The sequence below is a fragment of the Somniosus microcephalus genome, chromosome 17 (genome assembly GCF_052327205.1).
Source record: "Somniosus microcephalus isolate GS21.2 chromosome 17, FLI_Smic_1.0, whole genome shotgun sequence".
NCBI lineage: Eukaryota > Metazoa > Chordata > Chondrichthyes > Squaliformes > Somniosidae > Somniosus > Somniosus microcephalus.
The window spans coordinates 58,259,247-58,281,203 of NC_141003.1; the positions used below are offsets into that span (position 1 = coordinate 58,259,247).

Genomic DNA, 21,957 nt, shown 5'->3' on the forward strand with positions numbered 1-21,957 from the left:
CACAATGCGTTGGAACACCAATCTGGTGCACCACCATTTGGTCCAACAATGCACTTCAGAACTGAATTATTTCAATTGTTTATGAAACCATAAAATTATATATTACATTTTACAAGAATTTTCTGGAGATATTAATTCTAACTCCCAGACTGTAATCCCCAACACTGCAACACAAACATTCCACCAAAACCAAATACTCCTGTTTTCACAATATAAAGTGCGTCACAACTTTAACAATAAATACATTTGCTGCTCTGACAAACTTCCAGCAGTCTAGAGATCAGGAATTTGAAAAGTTGCTCTCAAAATTTGTTAACCCTTTAAGTTATTCTTTGTAGATTACAAATTAAAAATCTAGGAAAAAAATGTATAAATTATCTCCATGTATTACAAAGAAAAATTTTAAAATATGGCATTGGGCACAGAACAGCTCTGGCACAGCCCTCCTCTTCAAAAAAAAATCATACATTGGAAGGTTCCCTTTGGAAATCCCGTTGGTGGCACTAATGAAGCTATTTGGGGAGGGGGGGGGTGTGGGGAGGAAGTAGAACAATTGCCAAAGAGGCTCATGAAAACCTTAGTAGTAACAAAAGCGGGAAAATGGCACAGAAATGACCATAGAACTTTCCACTGAATCTTCTTACAATGCCCTTAAAATTAACTTCCATATTCAGCTGACCTCCTAGCAACCCTGGATATTCACTATATAAAAAGGGGTGAATTACATTGAGCGTCCTGCAGGCATGAACATTGTAGAATAGCATGAAGGAAAAAATTACATCCTTCCCTCCTAGTTTCTCCCCATCTCTTCGGCAAGTGGAAATATGTGGAATGCAGACAGTAGGCAGAGATCTGGCATTATGGATCTCTACCTGAGTATGTCACTTTATAGGGCATAATGAAACAAAACGTGACACCAGTAACTGAAGACAGAAACTGTACAAATAGCTCTTAATTTCTTTTAGGGCACGTTAATCTACAGTGAAGACATGAGCCTTCTTTATGTCCCCCTGCCCATACCCCAAGTTTTTTTCCCCCTCGCTGGCCCCTCTGAGTCACACACCTCCTGGATCTTAGACGTCTGGGTGGGCAGCCTCGTTCCAGGACACCGTCAATACAAATATTAATCAGTACCCAGGACATAGGTGACTGGTTTCATGGAGATGTCCCTCCAATTTTTACTCACCCTTACTGGGAGATCCTTAGTCTTCGCTCAGTGTCTTCCAGCAGCAACGCAATTGAGATTTTTTTTAAATGGAGAAAATCAATCTCTGTCTCTTAGCCTACATGTAGGTGCTCCAAGATACTCTGCCACCACTCCGTTTGTGGATTATGAAATAATTCAGTAGAATTTATTTTCTCTCAAACGCTAAAAGTCTCTGTTCCAACTGAAATCTAATGGCAATAATCAGTTCCAGTTCTAGGGTGTTGACAGCACTGTTGATCATTCTTTGCTTCAAGCCAAAATAATCACCTGGATGTATGCACATCTAATTAATTATTGTCTAATTACAACATACTCAGTATGAAGGAAAATATAGCTCTCCACAAGACTATTCTAAGGTATGAACCAGAGATTTCTTGAAATTGCTATTTATGAAGTGGTAATAACCATAAATTAGGTCATGGGCCAAACTGCATAACATACACACACGCGATATTTTTAAAAGTGCATAGTTTGCCTGTGTGCTCATTTACTGCAATACAACTTCCTTATGGAGCTATATTAAAAATGTATTATAGCACATAGTGTGTTATGGAGCTGTAGAATTCTTGCAGTTCTCAAAGTTTATACACAAGCCCTCTTCCCTCCTCCAGCACACTATTGCACTCAGATATACCAGAATAGCCCAGATTTTGCTGGGGCAGGGCATCTCGTGGCGTGCCCAGTTAGTTAGATTCGTTCCCTCACCCTTTAGCCCTGTAAGTTGCTGTAAGTGTGAGCAGATAACGGCGCGGCGAGGCCAGCGGAGAATCTGGGACCTTAATGAATGACGGGACCAACAGTCTATCTCCTTAACTAATTTAAGGATTGAGAAAAAAAAATAATGGAGGAGGAAATAGTGAATTAGAGTAAAATCAGGTACAGAAAGAGAAATAAAGATTGGATTGAGAGAAAAATGAGACCAAGGAAAAATATGATTTTTCTTTTAAAAACCTCTAACAACTATTTTTACTACCTGTAGGAATGCGACTCCACAGTTTAAATTGTTCCCTTTCTGGGCCGGAGAGGTTGAGCGGCATTATAGGAACATAAATCTCATTAAAAAAAAGGTACTTACGCTGTTAAGTAGCAGCCCTAACTTTCTACAGCGAGTTTAATTGGCAATTAATGTGCAAATACAGAAACTTCATGAAACTCACGGTGAGGGTGAGCTGCCGTTTTCATGAGGCTAACGGTGGAGCGGCGCAGATCGTCCAGCAACTTATGGCGATTCGCAATTCACGAATTAGCTCTTCCTCGCCACAAGTTGCTGGATGATTTACACATTAGTAGCGGCATGCGCATTAAACTCGCCATTATTTTGGCAGCAAATTCTGGCCCAATATCTCACTCAGCCTGTACTGCTTAACATTAAACCTTGGCCTAGCAACCATCTAGTATAACAATACTTTTCCAATATTATTCCAAGGAGGGATTACAAGATACATAGTTGAGAACCCTTCTTTTGGATATCACAAAACAAAAAATACCTGTGGTTTATTCACAAAAATAAAGTACTCTCATTGGGTGATTGCCCTGATTTTTCCAAATCAGATACAAATTGGGATATCACTCAGGCGGTCAGCAAATTTATATTACGACAGTGCAGGCACACAATCAACCTCGCACTCTACTGTTTATCATTTAACATTTGCATTCAGATTGTAAGAGCTGGGTACTTACGTTCTGATCAAAATACAATGTGGGAAAGAAACACGTAACCATTTTGTTACATACAGGAAACTTTCGTTTAAACGGAGGTTAAATCTCCGGAATGCTCTATCCACCGGCAAAATTCAGGAGTCGGTTCAGATAACTTTTTTTAACTTTTCGTTGCTTTTTTTCTCCATTCCTGGCTCTGCAAGCGTCTAGCTGAAGCTGTTGCTTAGCTAGAGACGCTTGCAAGCTGCGCCGACTGTTTTGAAGCTGTTTAAGCAACAGGGTTTGTTGCTAGATACGGAGCTCAGAAGCTCCGTATGTTTTAACATTAGCGCTGGTTTCTCCGGCAGTGTTGATCGACCGGCACCAGCTCGGTCCCGTCAGTGCCGGATACCAGAAAGTTTCCTGTAGAACCATTTTGTTACTTATTTTTGGCTAAATTTTATTGGCCTGTAATTTGCGGTCAGCAGCGACGCGATGGCGATCGGCGCTGACTTCAAAGGAAGCGGCCCACAGAGATCTCGCAGTCTCTGTGGCGAAAACTTTTAGGTTTCTCAACGTGTAATTGATTGTAGCGCTGTCAATAGGGGATTCCTAGCGCAATGCAGTAGTGACATCATCAAGCTGTCTAAGCAGCCAATCACATTGAAGAATTCACACAGGCAGCAAACCAGGAAATGAAAAGCACTGATTATCTGCACTTTAAAAAAAAATGTTACAGAGTAATAAAGATTGGGACATACACATGGGGTTAAAGTAGAATTTCAAATATTGTGAACAAACTTTTTAAAAAAAAGTTTTTTTTAATTGTAATTTTTATCATAATGGAGAAATTTAGCATTCCACAAATACAAAAAAAAGTTTTTCAGGGCCATAATGTTTGTTTAGCAGTCAATACGCTGTTAAAACCCCAGTTACACCTATTCCAACAAGGCTTAACATTTAATGGGGTGTTTAACAGTGATATATTAGCGTGGAAAAGCTCAAGTTTCCGTCGGTTCCATTGATTGCCGGCTTTGGGGGGGGGGGGGGGGCGGGGGGCGCGGGTCCATAGCGCAGCCAGTGTTAGAGCAGTGAATGACTGACCGCAACTTCAGGATTTCCACGTCTAGATGTGCATGCACTAAATCCTGAAGTTGCGGTCAGTTTCAGAGGGGCAATGATGGCGATCGCTGACATCACTGCGAAACCTGGGCCATTATGTTTAGAAATGCCTCAAATCTTATGTTCTAACAATTTTCTCTGCCAGGTTTCTCCATTCCTCTCCTGATGGCACAACTGCTTGGTTCATGTTTCCATCAGCACTGGTTCCCTTCCCGCACCTCCCCTAAATCACTAGTACTCACATCGACGTGGGAGGCACCACAGCCAAGTCTGATCCTGTCTTGACATTCACACACACTTCCACCAAGAGTCACTGAAGAGTGATCAGGAACAAGATCCTGGCTGACTTTCCCTTTCCACTGAGGCCAACTGTTGCACCCCTAGGTCTGTATGGCTCATCTGATCACAGAGCCAGAATCACTTGCTATAAGCTTCTCATATTAAAAAAAAAATCACCAGCATTGGGATATCAGTGAGGGGAGCTCTGGGTTTACAGTTAATTTCTGCTTTCCCTTGGTGGAGAGTGCTGTGCGTGTGTGTGGGGGGTGGGAGTAAAATTTGATGCTGACTGTAGGAACTGCTCTCAAAGCAGGTACCAGTGTTAAAGCCGGTACAGATAACCACAGCATAAGAACACTAAAGCATTTTCAGCAACAAAATTAATTTGATCAAGTTTTGCTTATTCAAATAGAGTTACTACACTGCACTTTCACCTTCAGAACCTGGGTGTAAATCCAGTCCACATCGATGGGCTGAAAAACTCCCTCTCAGCTGGCTGTAAAAGGCCCATTTGAACTGAGCTTCACACAATCAGCGTGGGTCCACAGCATAAAGTTGCCTACATTTCAGCACAAATTGACAATGTGATTCAGAAAAGGCTGTAAGGATGATTAATGTGGAAATAAAAAAAAACTGTCCAATCTGTTCTACTCTCTAGGGATTTATGAAGAATGGGTTTATTATTTTGTTACACAATATACACAGGGGAAATGTTCCCTTATTGTTGGGGCAGAGTAACAGCAGTTTTATTCTTACATCCAGCTGTGCTCCGAGGCTGACATAACTGACATCTTCACTCACCCCAAGGAGCGTAAAAATCCCCGTTTTAGTATTCTGTTGCATACTGGAAATTGTTAGGAAATCCAATTGAACAAAATTGCACAAAGAAGTCACCCCTTACGAGGTTAGTCAGGTTTCAACATGTTGGCTATACCGGTTTTATTATTTTTTCTTCACACATTCAAGTACAATTTTGTTTAGGTTGTAATTATCACCCATACTACAGAAATCTGTTTCCTCAACCAGGCACTGGTTATTATAACCCGCTTGGTACGAGCTCATACTGTAGCTGATATTCTAATTTGCTGTTTTAATACACAAACTCAAACATTATTGGCCAATTGAAGTCCTTCCTGATGTTGAAATATGATGAAATCTCAATATAATAAGAACCTCTTCACTCCATGGTGCAGTGTGCAGGTGTTCTAGCATGGGGTATAATAGCACGGTGAGCCACAAAATTACTGTTTTTAAGCCAGTTATTCAGCTGTATGTGAATTTCTATTTCATTCAGTCACTAGAAGTCAGAAATCAGTTGTCGAAGTCAGAAAATAGGCCAGAACACACTCAAAAGTTAGCTAGTAGCCTGCAAGGACAAACCGGCAACTAAATTGTATGTAGTGGATGAGCCTTTTAAATAGTGCTGCTGAAGGGTCCTTGCTGTCTGTTAGCGCCATGGATTGCTGAGTGAGTTTATCATGTGGCGAGGCAGGTGCTGGGGCAAACCAATTTCACAAAAGGGTCCTACAAGTGTAGGATCTTTATTTAAATATATTAACAGGCGCTTTAAATACTGCCGGCACGCACCCTGGACCCCTACAGAGGAGGTCGATCCAACATGGCGGGCACCACACATCTGGCACGGAATGAGTGCGCGCCGCCCGCGATGTTGGACGCTTAGGCGCCCGTTTTATACCTGCGAGGCGCCAACAAATTTATAAGCCAGTCCAGACAATGTAGGGAGCGGTTTATTTCTGGGGCTGCGAGTGTATGGTGCTGTAGAACAAAACATGCAACTCTGAAACTAACTGTTTCGTCAAGGAAAAGGTTCAATTGTGAATTAATAAACAGGAAAATGAATAAGAATCAGAAGAAATGAGGGAATCTATAATAGATACATTAACAAATAAAAATCATATTTTACTGTACATGCTTGCATTGTATGCAACATACAATTACAGTGAAATGATTTTACAACAGCAATTGCTTAATAACAGTGCAGAAATTATATTTCTCTGGATTATATTATTAAATTCTGGAGCAGATAAGGAAATAGTAATTTTAATAATTATTATGTAGGTACAGTGTACTTTTTTAAACAGTCCACAGCTCAATTTGTTAAACAGTCTTAATTTTATGGTAATTAAGGCACATCATGCTATGCAGTGCAATAAAACATGACTCACTAAAACTGTATATTACTACAATTCCTGCCCCACCTTCAGGAACAATGACTGGTTTGTTAAGAAGCTTAAAGGCTTGTGCTCTTTGTGAACAATGCAATTTCACTTATTTTGTTCCCAGATTTAGACTTTAGGATTGTTCCTGAAGAATAGTAGGCTCCTTTATTGACCAATAATGTGCAGCTAATTCTTTGTTGCCCTTAAATTGAATAAATGGTTCCTGATGCGAGGGTCTAATTCCAGCGTCTCTGTATCAAACAGCAGTTGCCCGATCCAGGAATCAATGAATTAAAACTACAAAAACGTGTCTATAGCCAGACTTTACGGCAAATTTGGCTCACAGACAACAGTGGCTCTTGCCCGTGTACAAGGCTAGAGCTCAGGCAGTTTAGCACATGCTTTGAAACAATCACATTCCATGCACAGAAATTCCACTGAGAGGAACTCTTTTATTGCTTTCGCTAATGATCAGTTTGCAGGATTAGATAAAATCCCCACCCCCATTTACAATTAAAAAAAATATTCAATATACCGTCTATTACAATTTCCACTGGCAAGTCATTTTTGCTGTATTCAGTTTGTTTTTTCAAGGTAATTCTCCCAATTCCTGTTTTTGCTGCCATAAGAAGGATTCCTACTAACTTGATTCCTGACCTCTTTACCAATGCCCTCCTTTGACCACTGTTTGGAAGGGTGCATTAAAAGACATCCCAGATCACCTTGAGCATTGTGCGTGTTGGTGGTGACGGGAGTGTAGAATCCACATTCTCTCACTCTTTGGCACTAAGCACCAGTGTTCCAACACTCAGCACTGTCTAAAAATCAGTAACCATTGTAACTATTATTTCCTACATTACAACAGTGACTACACTTCAAAAGTACTTCATTGGTTGTAACGCTTTGAGACGCCCATGGTCGTGGAAGGTTCTATATATATATATATATATATATATGGAAGTCTTCTTTATTTATTGAAAAATATTTGATTTGAGCAGTAAAATAGGTTTGGAAAAAAAAAGCTTTTTTTTGGCACAACGTCGCTGAACAAATTTCTATGAAGAAAATAGAGGGGAGGAAGGGAAAGATGATCTTTGGCTCAGAATCTCCCTTTGCATTACACATTTTTACACCAACTGCTGCCTCAACCCTTTGTTCGAGCTGTGCATCTAGCTTTATACAGCAACTCTAATAGTATCAATACAACATGAGTGGCCAAGAGCAGCAATACATACATACTTGTTATCGCACAAATGTCAAATGCAGTATTTAGTCTATTTACCCAACCAGAACCAGCTTCTTGCAAGCCACTGACAATATTTTAAAATTGTGGCACATAAGCTGCTAAATATTCACTCTCCCCATCAGGAATTCTAGCTGGAGCCACAGCAACCTCCTCGCTATGATTGCCTCCAAGCATTCTGGACAGTACAAGAAAACTCGCTCACCTGTGCCGCACGGCTCACCCACAAATTACATTATATAGCTCACAGCAGATGTGCACGGACATCACTTAAACAAACCTCCCAGAAAGGTCAGTACAGGCAGATACACCCCATTACTTAATCTACTTTCTACAACATATTCCCCTAATGGGTTATCAGATGAACACACCATATGTTAATGAGCCATAGAGAGCAGGAAGATCCCCGGTTCAATCCCCTAGTTAGCTGATCTCGGTGAAGGCAGCAATAGGGCTGCTACAATTAGTCCTTGCACCCCTGGGCTACGAAGGGGAAAATCATTCACAATTTCCACTCCTAACAGCCATCCAATGACCCCTGCAGGAAAGTGCATGTGGCAAACAAACCTTGAACATCCTCTCAAACACAAAAAAACAGAGAGCTGACTAAGTTCAGAACACGATATTTCATATCACAAAGTGGTTTTGATGTGCACACATATTTACAATGGATAATTCTTATTCTCACTGTGCCTACCCTTGGTGCCTCTCTGTGCTGTTTTTAAACGTATCCTGGAGATGCACCGAGGTGATAACAGAGGGCAAGGAGCGCCAGTGCTGCTTGGCTGTGCTATGGTATCATGATCCTGTTGGAACTTAGGTGGCTTCTGAGTCCCAGGAAAACTCTTCAGCAGGCTATGTAACCATTGCAGGTGTGACAGCAGCCTGGTCCTGTATCCTGGCTCTCTGCATCAGAGGGGTTGGCTAGAAAGGTCACATGAGCTGTCATCCTAAACCTCTTGGAAGCCACTTTTCATTGTTTTTTTTTCCCCCAAATGGCCCCCAAAAGGTCTAAAGGCAGTGGACAAAACATCATTTTTGGATGAGTTTATGAAGAAATAATGGCCCGGATTTTCCGTGGCCTATGACCGTGTACGCAGCCATAAGTGTCTTACAAGTTCTGGGTTTACGCACGAGCTGTGCATGCACAAAAATCCTTAACTTGCGATCCGTCTTGTCCAACTACTGCCCAGCAAATGGCCATGAAACTATTACGCCTGGTAAAAGCAGGTGTAGGGCCTTCTTTTACCAGCGTAAGCATGAATATATTAAAATAAAAATGTTTAAATCATTTTAACATTCAAAAACCTGTAAAGTAAGTTTGTGTTATTTTTGGGCCCTTAAAAAATTTTATTTTTCAAAAAATTAAATTTTTGTTTTAAATGTTTAATGAAATTGTATTTTAATTAATCTTAAACATGTAATGATTTTTTTTATTTCAGTGATGTGTACATGTATTTTTTGGGTGATTCCTATTAAGCTTATGGGGATTCTGTACGTAAATGGAATCCCCATAAGCATAATGAGAATCCCCCTTCTGATTGGTTGGGCCGGCCCACGTGATCCCAGGGACACTTGCAAACCACAAGCACCCCTGGGATACCTGGGCCTTTCTGCAGGTGTATGCCTGCAGTCCCAGGAGCACGAGTCGCCGTGGATCCAGGATCATCAGGTAGGTTCGTAGATTTTTTGCCGTTCAGAGGCCTCCTACCGGAAATTCAGGCCCAATTTGTTTTGGGCTGGCTTCCAGGGTAAAAGGCTGAAAAATGAATCTGTAATTTTGATGTCGGGGGGATGGGATGCAGGGTCAAACTCAGCTCTGTCATCAGAGGGAGGCATGGAACAAATGCCAGGCTCCTCTCTACAGGACCGGGGGGGGGGGGGGTCATTCTCAAAGTCACACTCTACTGCAGTTCTCAGCGGCTGCGCAAAGTGACACCGGCAGAATACTTGGACTGGTTACATAGCTCAGGAACAGCTTAGGGAAGACTAACGGCAAGGAAAGGGGAACAGAAAATAAAATAAAAAAATTTAAAAACCATCTCAGTGCCAGTGAGATGAAAGGATAGAGATTCTATTAAAATAGTTGAGGAGTATCCAAGTGACAGTGTGTGGGTAGTGTCGTCAGTGGTTTTTACTCATTGCAGAAGAACCTTTGTAGTCTGTAACTGATAGCAAGGCAAAACCATAGAAAATGGTTAAGGAAATAAAGTGGGTTGACAAGAGACTGGGAGATTGAGAGCAGGGGTTTACAAAACAGCACATTGTCTGTATTAGGTGAAACCGACAAGTTACCCAACAAAGAAAGCAGACTGGAGTGGCATTTTGATGTGTGGTCAGAGGAGGGTCAAAAGATTAACTACAATTGTGGATTCAGGAATTTACAACTAGTCGAAAGAAGAATATTCAAACCACAGAGGTTTGTGGAGCCACTGGATCCTCCTGCAGAAAATGATCAACAGGGGTCATAAGCCAGCCTGAAATATTAGGAAACTTTCCCCTTTGCAATTTTTAAATTAAAATTAAAACATTTATTTGAAGGATAGGCTTAGATTAAAGCAGTAATAAATCAGTTATGATGCGCAGTAGATGAATTCATTGAAACTCAGCAATCAGTTTCAAAAAACAAACTGACTGTGGGACTACTGAAGCCTCGGCCATATATTGCAGCATACATTCACTCAGTCTTCCTGCAAAAACAGTCATTTCAGTGCCACTCCACAGCAAATCAAATCGCCCAAAATATTTGACCTTGCAAACTGTAATAAAGTTGAACTTTAGGAAGGCTCAATTTAGTTAAATTATTTTAAAAATACATACACAATTCCCTGCAGCTTTTTAATGCTAGGGGAGTGATCTATAAGTATAGATAGATGTCTCATGGCCAATTTTTGACTCCTCTGGGTGGGGTCGAGTCAAAATCCATCAGGCTACCTGCTAATTAAAATAATTACATTACTCCAGTTACCCAGGCCCAAAAGCAGCTTCAGTTGAGGCTGAAAATGATTTTAAATCCACAGGCTTAAACAGAAAGCGAAGTGATTGCAAACAGGCAATTTTGCAAAAGCTTTAATTACTGTTTTGGAGAGTCATAAACTCATTTAAAGTAAGCAGGGTACTGGGTAAGAATATCCCATGAATAAATATGGCAACTATTCTCTTATTACACACACACTGGCCAGATTGCAATTAAAACTACAGCCTAGAACAAGAGTGGTGTAAAGTGAGTCTCCACACTGCCCCAACCACCAGCGTGATCAGTGAAGGGTGCAATTATACCGTAGCTGTAGCATTGCTTCCCGCCAACACCGCAATGATGATGTAAACACAGACTCAATCTGGCATTAGGCCCCAATGTGATATGGGGCGAGACTCCCTGGAGGACAGGTTCTGCCTCTGTTTTGCTGTCAATTGGGGCTCTTACATTCAATTTACACTCCAAGTTTAATATTGTTGTCAAGCGCTTTCCCATTTACAGCAACATTAAACTTGTGGAGTGAAACTGCTCCTTAACACAGATCCCCAGAACATGGTCAAAAGTTCAGAAATTCAAAAAAATAGCTTTTACTTTTTATGGCGTGTCTCTTCTGGTTATTTCCAAGTAAGAACGTTAATTGGAGGGATAATTTTATTTAAGTGGAGGGCTCTGTGGTAGGAATTTTGTTTCTAAATGAAGTGAGCATGAAGTCACTTGAGTTGTGGCGAGTCTCATGAGTGGAAATTAAAGCATATTTTAAAGAATCTGTATAAAAATTTAGCATTAAATAGGAATAATCTCCCTAGGAATTCATGACCTTGTGCTTTAATTTCTTCCTGAATTTTCTGCAGTTACCAATCTTCTCCACACATGCTTGGGAACAGCTCCATGGGTAGCAGCAACTCTCCAATATCTTCCCCAAATGGTCACTCATCACGAGTAGGCCAAGACAGGAAAGACGATAAGGGGAAGGCATCGTAGTGTAGTCTGGTCCTGTCCTCAGCCTACATCCACACAGATCCACAATACAGCAAGGGTTGCAGTACAGCAATCTGGAGCAAGAACCCCAGTTATTTTCCCCTCGCCAACCTTGGGTTGCTAAGGCTGTTGGCAAAGCTCTGGAATTTATTGGGCTGATAAGTGGCAAGTAACATCCTGTGGTAAACCACGTTCACTATCGTATCACTGTTAGTAGTTAGCACTGTTCACCACTGTTCGTTATAACTGTATCACTGACCACTATTGTATCACGGTACGAGGTCGCCTCTTGCCACACTGCTATACCTGGGATGACCACTGCCGACTCCGCCTTGGCTCCACCCACCAGGCCAGGTATAAAGGTGAGCAACTGGCTGGTATTCCTCCTGCTTGGATCGGATCACCCACGAGAGTGGGCTCTGTTATTTAGTCAATAAAAACCTTTAGTCACCTTCGTAACTCTTCGCCTTTTATTGGAGGAATTGATAAGTATATCAATTTTATTGACTAAATTTAATGATGTCCGACAACGAGTCACAACCGGCGGAGGAGCCACCAGCGCAGCTCCCAGGAGCACAGCCACACCAGCCAGCTTGGCTGCGAGCCCTCAGACCGCCGTACCTGGACCTGAACCCACGAGCAGCAAACTCAGCCGCAGACTTTAAACACTGGCTGGTCTGCTTCGAATCATACCTGAGAGAATCCAGCGTCCCTCAGGCATCCAAACTACGTGTCCTGCAGGCACAACTGAGCCCGAGAGTATACACTCTCATCGAGGACATGACTACCTACGAGACCGCCATCAACCTGCTGAAACAGAAGTACCGGACCCCGGTAAACTACATGTACGCTAGGCACCTCCTAAGATCACGGCCGCAACAGCCAGGAGAATCAGTAGCCGAATTCTCACAGGCGCTATATGCACTTGCCAGGAACTGTGACTTTAAATCGGTGTCGGCAGCCGAAAATACTGAAGATAATATCCGCGATGCATTCCTGAAAGGCCTACGGTCCGAGTACTCACGGCAAAGACTGCTGGAAGCTAAAGACCTCAGCATGGAAAAAGCTGAAGCCCTCGCTATCTCCCTGGAAGTGGCCCACCAAGATCAGGAAGCATTCACCAGGTACTGCTCGCGACCCTGGGACTCGGGCCCGACCCCTACCACAGCACCCTTCCCAGCGCCGCCCCCAGGACCTACCTCTGCGTCGGCGTCCCGGACCCGACCGGCCCCGCCACCCCCGGCACCGACATCGGGCATCCGCGATCGGGCCGCCGGCTGTTTTTTTTGTGGCCAGGAGAAGCACCCGAGGTCGCGCTGCCCAGCCAAGAACTCCATATGCAAAACCTGCCTGAAGAAAGGCCACTTCTCCAAGGCCTGCAGGAGCGGATCCTCAGAGGCCAGCAGTGCCGCATGCGAACTATGGGGGCGGCCATCTTCGTTTAGGGCAACTGAGGCCAGCATCCCCACACATGAGTCATGGGGGTGGCCATCTTTGTTTAGGGCAACTGAGGCCAGCATCCCCACACATGAGTCATGGGGGCGGCCATCTTTGATTAAGGCAACCGACCCCAATAGTGCCTCATGTGAGCTACGGGGGCAGCCATCTTCTCCGTCATTTTGCCCTACCTCGTGGGAGACGCCATTTTACTCACCACGCCCGACCGCCTCGCCCGCAGATGACAACGACTCGCTCAGCTACACACTAGCTTCCGTCACCCTGGACCAAGCCCGCCCGCACCATCTGTCCAAGTCAATGATGGACATCAAAGTGAACGGCCACGCCACGACCTGCCTGTTCGACAGCGGAAGCACGGAGAGCTTCATCCACCCAGACACGGTGAGCCACTACTCCCTCTCTGTCCTACCAACGCGCAGCCGAATCTCGATGGCATCGAGGTCCCACGCCACGGACATCAGCGGCTACTGTGTCGTGACCCTGTCGGTTAAGGGCACGGAGTATAAAAACTTTAAACTCCTCGTCCTCCCCCATCTCTGCGCTGCCGTCCTACTAGGGCTGGACTTCCAATCCCACCTCCAAAGCGTAACCCTAGTATACGGTGGACCCCTCCCCCCACTCACAGTCAACAACCAGCAAACGTTAAACCGCCCACCGCGTAACACCTGCAGCCTCTCCACCCTCAAGGTCCCGCCACCCTCTCTGTTTGCTAACCTTACCCCTGACTGCAAACCCGTCGCTACCAAGAGCAGGCGGTATAGCGCCGGGGACAGAGCCTTCATTAGCTCTGAGGTGCGGCGCCTCCTGAAAGAGGGCATTATCGAGGGGAGCAGCAGCCCCTGGCGTGCCCAGGTCGTAGTCGTAAAGACCGGCGATAAAAACCGCCTGGTCATCGACTACAGCCAGACCATAAACAGATATACCCAGCTGGACGCATACCCCCTCCCCCGCATATCTGACATGGTCAATCAGATTGCACAGTATAAAGTATTCTCGACCATCGACCTGAAGTCGGCCTACCACCAACTCCCTATCCACCCTGAGGACCGCCAGTATACCGCCTTCGAGGCGAATGGGCGCCTATACCACTTCCTTAGGGTCCCCTTCGGTGTCACTAATGGGGTCTCGGTCTTCCAAAGGGAGATGGACCAGATGGTTGACCAGAACGAACTGCAGGCTACATTCCCCTACCTAGATAACGTCACTATCTGCGGCCGCGACCGGCAGGAACATGACGCGAATCTGGAGAAATTCCTCCGTACGGCCCAACGGCTGAACCTCACCTACAATAAGGAGAAATGCGTGTTTAACACCACGCGCCTTGCCATCCTCGGCTGCGTAGTGGAGAACGGAATCATCGGCCCCGACCCAGAAAGAATGCGCCCCCTCATGGAGCTACCCCTCCCCCACTGCCCTAAAGCACTTAGGAGAACCCTGGGGCTTTTCGCCTACTATGCCCAATGGGTACCCAATTACGCGGACAAAGCCAGACCCCTCCTGAAAGCCACTTCCTTCCCCCTCACGGAGGAGGCGTGCGCGGCCTTCTCCCTCATTAAGGGAGACATAGCCAAGGCCACGATGCACGCAGTGGACGAGTCCATCCCCTTTCAGGTGGAGAGCGACGCCTCCGACTTCGCCTTAGCCGCCACCCTAAACCAGGAGGGGAGGCCAGTGGCCTTCTTCTCAAGGACCCTACAGGGCCCCGAGATCCGACATTCGTCGGTCGAGAAAGAGGCCCAGGCGATCGTGGAGGCAGTACGGCGCTGGAGGCACTACCTGGCAGGCAAACGATTTACCCTCCTCACCGACCAGCGTTCGGTGGCTTTCATGTTTAATAACAAGCTGAAGGGCAAAATCAAGAATGACAAGATTTTGAGATGGAGAATCGAGCTCTCCACCTACGATTATGAGATCTTGTACCGGCCAGGCAAGCTGAACGAATCCCCTGATGCCCTTTCACGAATGACATGCGCCAGCGCGCATATCGATAGGCTTCAGACCCTCCACGACCAGCTCTGCCACCCCGGAGTCACCAGACTCTACCATTTCATTAAGGCCCGCAACCTGACCTACTCCATCGAGGAGGTCAGGACCATGACCAGGAACTGCCAGACCTGTGCGGAGTGCAAACCGCACTTCTATAGGCCGGACCGAGCAAGCCTGATCAAGGCCACCCGCCCCTTCGAGCGCCTGAGCATCGACTTTAAGGGGCCCCTCCCGTCCTCTGACCGTAATGTGTACTTCCTCAACATCGTTGATGAGTACTCCCGTTTCCCCTTTGCCTTCCCCTGCCCCGACATGACCAGTAGCACGGTCATTAAGTGCCTGAATGCCCTCTTCGCCTTGTTCGGGTTCCCGAACTATATACACAGCGACCGGGGCTCCTCCTTCATGAGCGAGGAACTCCGGCAATTCCTCCTAGAGAGAGGTATTGCAGCAAGCAGGACCACCAGCTACAACCCCAGAGGTAACGGTCAGGTGGAAAGAGAGAACGCGACGGTATGGAAGGCCGTCCTCTTAGCCTTAAAGTCTAAGGGCCTCCCAACCTCCCGCTGGCAAGAAGTCCTCCCGACAGCGCTGCACTCCATCCGGTCATTACTTTGCACGGCCACTACCACCCCCCATGAACGAATGTTCGTTTTCCCCAGGAAGTCGACTACGGGAACCACTCTACCAACCTGGCTGACCGCCCTGGGGCCGGTCTGGCTGCGGAAACACGTGAGGGCCCATAAAACGGACCCCCTGGTCGAGAGGGTGAACCTCCTGCACGCCAACCCCCAGTACGCCTACGTGGCGTACCCAGACGGGCGGGAGGACACTGTCTCCCTACGAGACCTCGCACCCTCAGCCGATCCGGAAACACCGCCACCACCCCCCCCAACCTCAGCCCAGGTAGACGGCATGCCGGACCCACGAGCCCTCACCGACCACGCAAACACCAGCATCAACACCGGATAAGGCACCAGCACCGGATAAGGCAACACCACCGCTGCGGCGATCAGAGAGGCTTACGAAGCCTCCGGACAGACTGACCTACCAGAATTGGTAGTACACTTCACCCCGCCGGACTTAATTCTAAACAAGGGGTGAATGTGGTAAACCACGTTCACTATCGTATCACTGTTAGTAGTTAGCACTGTTCACCACTGTTCGTTATAACTGTATCACTGACCACTATTGTATCACGGTACGAGGTCGCCTCTTGCCACACTGCTATACCTGGGATGACCACTGCCGACTCCGCCTTGGCTCCACCCACCAGGCCAGGTATAAAGGTGAGCGACTGGCTGGTATTCCTCCTGCTTGGATCGGATCACCCACGAGAGTGGGCTCTGTTATTTAGTCAATAAAAACCTTTAGTCACCTTCGTAACTCTTCGCCTTTTATTGGAGGAATTGATAGGTATATCACATCCGCACCACACAAGTGCCAGGCAATGACCATTTCCAACAAGAGAAAGTCTTGACATTCAATGGCATTACCATCGTCGAATCCCCCACCATCAACATCCTGAGGGGTCACCATTGACCAGAAACTTAGCTGGACCAGCCACATAAATACTGTGGCTACAAGAGCAGGTCAGAGGCTGGGTATTCTGCAGTGAGTGTCTCACCTCCTGACTCCCCAAAGCCTTTCCACCATCTACAAGGCACAAGTCAGGAGTGTGATGAAATATTCTCCACTTGCTTGGTTGAGTGCAGCTCCAACAACACTCAAGAAGCTCGACACCATCCAGGACAAAGCAGCCGGATTGATTGGCACCCCATCCACCACCTTAAACATTCACTCCCTCCACCACCAGCACACCGTGTCTGCAGTGTGTACCATCTACAAGATGCACTGCAGCAACTCGCCAAGGCTTCTTTGGCAGCACCTCCCAAACCTGCGACCTCTGCCACCTAAAAGGATAAGGTCAGCAGGCGCATGGGAACACCACCACCTCCAAGTCACACCATCCTGACTTGGAAATATATCGCCGATCTTTCATTGTCGCTGGGTCAAAATCCTGGAACTTCCTACTTAACAGCACTGTGGGAGTACCTTCGCCACACTGACTGCAGCGGTTCAAGAAGGTGGCTCACCACCGCCTTCTCAATGGCAACTAGGGATGGGCAATAAATGCTGGCCTTGCCAGCAACACCCACATCTCATGAATGAATTTAAAAAAAATTAGAAACTTCTAATGACATTAAGGTGAAGTTACTAACAATGGATCACAGCCAATATGACTTCTGAGAATTTTCTGTGTTTTAATGGTGCAGTTAAGGAAAGTTAAGGAAAATGCTAAATATGCTAGTCTGGGAAAAAGATTTCTAAAACTTACAATTCATCATAGGAATGTATAGGACCAAAAAAGACAAAGACAATGTAGTCCATCTGGTTGATCCCAGTGTCTAAGAAATAGCACATCTCACGATTGCTCTCATGCCCCTCTTAATTTTTCTCCAGATACTCATCCAACTCTTTCTTGAATTTGCTGATACAATCAGCTCAGACTGCCTCCCTCAGCAGTCTGCTCCATACATTCACCACCCTCAGCGTAAAAGTAGTTAAACCTAAACTGTCTTTCAACCTCCATCTTCTAAATTTAAAGCTTGCTGTAGTATCTGTGACTGTTAAACATTTATCTTTTCTATACCTTTTAGGATCTTGAATACTTCAGTCAGATCACCTCTGAGCCTTCTCTTCCCCAAAGCAAACATTCTCAGGTTCTGCTGCCACTCCTAATAACTCAAGATGACTAAACCCAACTATCAATTTAGTTACCCATTGCTGCAATTTCTTCAATACCTGTTCAATATGTTTTATTCATAAAACAGTGACCAACATTTTATGCAGTACTCCAGGTTGTACTGGACCTAGCACTTTCTACAAACTCAAAATCCCTGCCTGAGATTTGTGTTCTCCTCCTCTGGCTATACAGCCCAAGATCCCATGTGCTCTCTCTACAACAACAACAACTTGCATTTATATAGCACATTTTAAAGTAGTAAAATGACCCAAGGTGCTTCACAGGAGCGTTATCAAACAAAATTTGACACCAAGCCACATAAGGAGATATTAGGACAGGTGACTAAAAGCTTGGTCAAAGAGGTATGTTTTAAGGAGTATCTTAAAAGGAGAGGTGGAGAGATTTAGGGAGATAATTCCAGAGCTTGGGCCCAGGCAGCTGAAGGCACGGCCACCACTGGTGAAGTGATTAAAATCGGGGATGCTAAAGAGGTCAGAATTGGAGGACAGCAGAGTTCTCGAAGGGTTGTAGGGCTGGAGGAGATTACAGAGATAGGGAGGGGCAAGGCCATGGAGGGATCATTTATGGTTTCAGAGATCTAACCACCAGTACCAATAAACCCCTCTGCAATACTGTCTCCTATATATCACTTATATTGACACTATTAATTATCCTTTCCCAATCTCATGACTTTGCATTTGTCCACGATAAATGCATGTGCCATTTTTCAGCCTAGCTCCCTAGTCTACCCAGGCCTTCTGTATTTGATTAGTCTGCTTCCAGTTTGCAGCCCCTCCCAGTTTGATATCATCTGCAAACTTGGGAAATTTTATTTCTGTTCCCACTTTCAAGTTATTTATATACAGTACATTATAAACAGGAACAGTCCCAGCACAGATCCCCGAAGGACCTCACTAAATTACCTCCTTCCAGAGCTGCTCCAGCTCCACATAGTTACTCCCTTTACCGTTGATGCTGACTGTGCTTTCGCCATTTTTTGATCCATCGCGGAAGCACTCCGCCTATGCCATGCCGTCCAATCCTGTGGACCAATCTCCTATGTGGCATTGAATCAGACTCAACAAAACTGCACCAACTCCTTAGGAACCACCATGTGCAGAAGTGCTATAGTAACTGGTAATATCCAAATTCTCAAAACCAGAATATTTAAAAAAAAATAGAATTGCCCTTATTATGAGTTGCAATGCGATGGATTTGCGAAATTTGGATTCATGCATGGAAAAAGTGCGCGATCTAATTGAAATAGATGGCAATATGATTCATTACCACTTTAAAAGCTGCTGCAACTGAACTGCATAACAATTTGAAGCAAAAACATCCCAAAAGGAAGGAAATTAAAGTAAATATAGGAACAAATATGATATTTAATTGACTGGAAATGTACCAGATCCACCAGATGAAGAAGAAATTGGCTATTGTGGAATTTAATGGCCTCCCCCAATGAGCCATTCTTCCTGTGTCAGCTTAAACAGTAAGGGCCTGAAATTAGTTTGGAGTTTCTGCCAGTCTCCTGCTGTAGCTCCAGCAGAAATCCCAGGAAGACCGCTGTACGCACGCACGCACGCACACACAGAAACAAACACACGCACACGTGCACAGAAACACACACACACACACAGAAACACATGCACAGAAACAAACACACGCACACGTGCACAGAAACACACACACACAGAAACACACACACGCACAGAAACAAACACACGCACAGAAACAAACACACGCACAGAAACACACACGCACAGAAACACACACAGAAACAAACACACGCACACAGAAACATACACACACACACGCACAGAAACACACGCACAGAAACACACACACACGCACAGAAACAAACACACGCACAGAAACACACACACACACACACACACACACACACACACACAGAAACAAACACACGCACACGTGCACAGAAACACACACACACACACACACAAACACACACAGAAACAAACACACGCACACGTGCACAGAAACACACACACACACAAACACGCGCACAGAAACACACACGCACACAGGATTGCTCAGTGTCCTCTATGACTATGAGCGAGACTGATTTTATCCCTACCTTGCTTATGGGTGCCGAGGACGGTTTCTTTGCCTGAGATCAGCTAACACAGCACAGACCAAGGATCAAACCGGAGACCTTCCTTGTCTACATGACTCAATACCACACTCCACAGTGTCCTTTACCCAGCGAGCCATAAGGAATCCCCAATTCTGATGGTTTTTAGCAGAAGCAGACTTGCAACAAGCATCCTTCTAGCCAATGTTTTCTTTTCCCCTCCCCCATCCTGTCACTGTACCCTACTTTCTTTCCCAACATCCTCCTCCACCTTAAACAAAGTTATCGTACAAGAATTAAAAGTCCGAATATAGCAAAAGCTTCCGCCATCACATATTAACATGCACCAGATCTAGAAAGCAGAGGAGAAAGTTGTTGGGAACTGTATAAATTATATCACTGCGAATGATTTTCACTGCAGAGCTGAGACTTGGGAATATATTAAATCTGTGAGGTAGCATTTTTGATTTACTCTTCCAGCAGTGTTAGCCGATCAAAGACTACAATTTATTTCAAGTCGGTGCAAAAAATAATTGGTTTGAAAGTAACCCGCAGGGAGGAGGAGATGGCGATGCATCAGGTTTCCATTTAAATGCTCCCAGAGATTTGGAAAATACTGTCTTCACATGTTTTTGGTTATGGTTTGGGCTGAAAATTTATGCAATTTTTTTACAGACCAAATGCACATCCCAAATGCTAATTACAAGAGGTATCAGAAACACACATCATCTGAAGTTACAAACACCTTCAAAATCAGCCTCTTACTGGAATAACTTCAAAGATAAACGTCAACAAGTAAAGTGCACTCCCTTATTACTGCCAGGACTGTACTATAGATAATTACTCAATTTCCCACAAACATACACTAAGTGGTATTAACTGATACTTAAATTCTCTCATCATTCTTCACTTGTAGACATAATAGGTTTGTACAATGGTGTTGTTTGCAGTTAACCCCACCCTTACAACACAGATAAGTTACTAACGGATGCCCTGGATTTAAAAATGCAATACCGTACTGTACATGTACTAATCTGTTTCTGGAAGCCAAGATGTACAGATTGTGTAACCACTTCCCTCTGCCAGTGGTCATTATTAACTTTAGTGGATAAATGTTCGTTAGAAGTTGGCTCATTTCCCCTATGACTAAACAAACAATATTTACTTGACGCGTTTGCCACATTACAACAGTGACTCCGCTTCAAATCGTCCTTCATTGGCTGTAAAGACATCCGTCCGGTGGTCGTGAAAGGCGTTATATAAATGCAAGTCTTTCTTTTCTTTTGACAAAAATGCCTTAAAACCCACAGAGTAGAAATCAGTTGTAATTACAGTAGAATGCAGTTGTTGACGTACTGAACTTTCCGTCTTTACAGCTACAGAAAATTGTTTGAAATCATGCAAACACTTCAAGGACAATGTTCTTTCAATCCTTCACACTGACTTTATTAAAAGCTCTATTGGCCTTTCATAAGTTTTGATTGATGTCCTGGAGAAGGGGCGACAGTAATGTGGCACAAAGAAGGTTTAATACGCTGTAAGAGTCTGAGGACACAGGCTCATAGCCACAGTTCCTCACATGCCAAGTTACTGATCTCAGCCCCAACTGTTTAATCTTTTTTCTATTCATGCCACTTTATTTTTTTTAATCTTTTCTTTCTAGCTTCATTTTTCCTTTTTCACCTTGCCTACTGTTAAGAACAGGAGTGGGATGTGCAGCAGCTGAACGAGAAGAGGGAGTGGGACTGGTGGTAGCTCGATGGGAATGAGCGGGCAATGGGAGCACAGTGGAGGCAGCTGAATGGGGAGTAGGAGTGAAACCGGCACCAGCTGTGTGGGAGCACAAGTGCTATCAGACAAGCAGAGTTGGGCGAGACAAAAACTGAAAATGCTGGAAATACTCAGCTGGTCAGGCAGCGTCTGTGGGTGAGAGACAGTGGCAGATCAGGGGAATCAAGTGGGAGTCGGCTGATTTGGAGTAAGGGCTCTCTGAACTGGAAAGGTCAGACTTTTCAATGGGGCACCACTCCCACACCAACAGACTGAGA

At 44.9% G+C, this 21,957-nt stretch overlaps 1 protein-coding gene across 6 annotated transcripts in view; it reads right to left on the bottom strand.

The window, feature by feature from the left end:
* The window catches only part of napepld (N-acyl phosphatidylethanolamine phospholipase D), a 67,045-nt gene that overhangs the window by 1,884 nt on the left and 43,204 nt on the right, over positions 1-21,957 (bottom strand). The gene's annotated exons all lie outside the window — the stretch shown is intronic.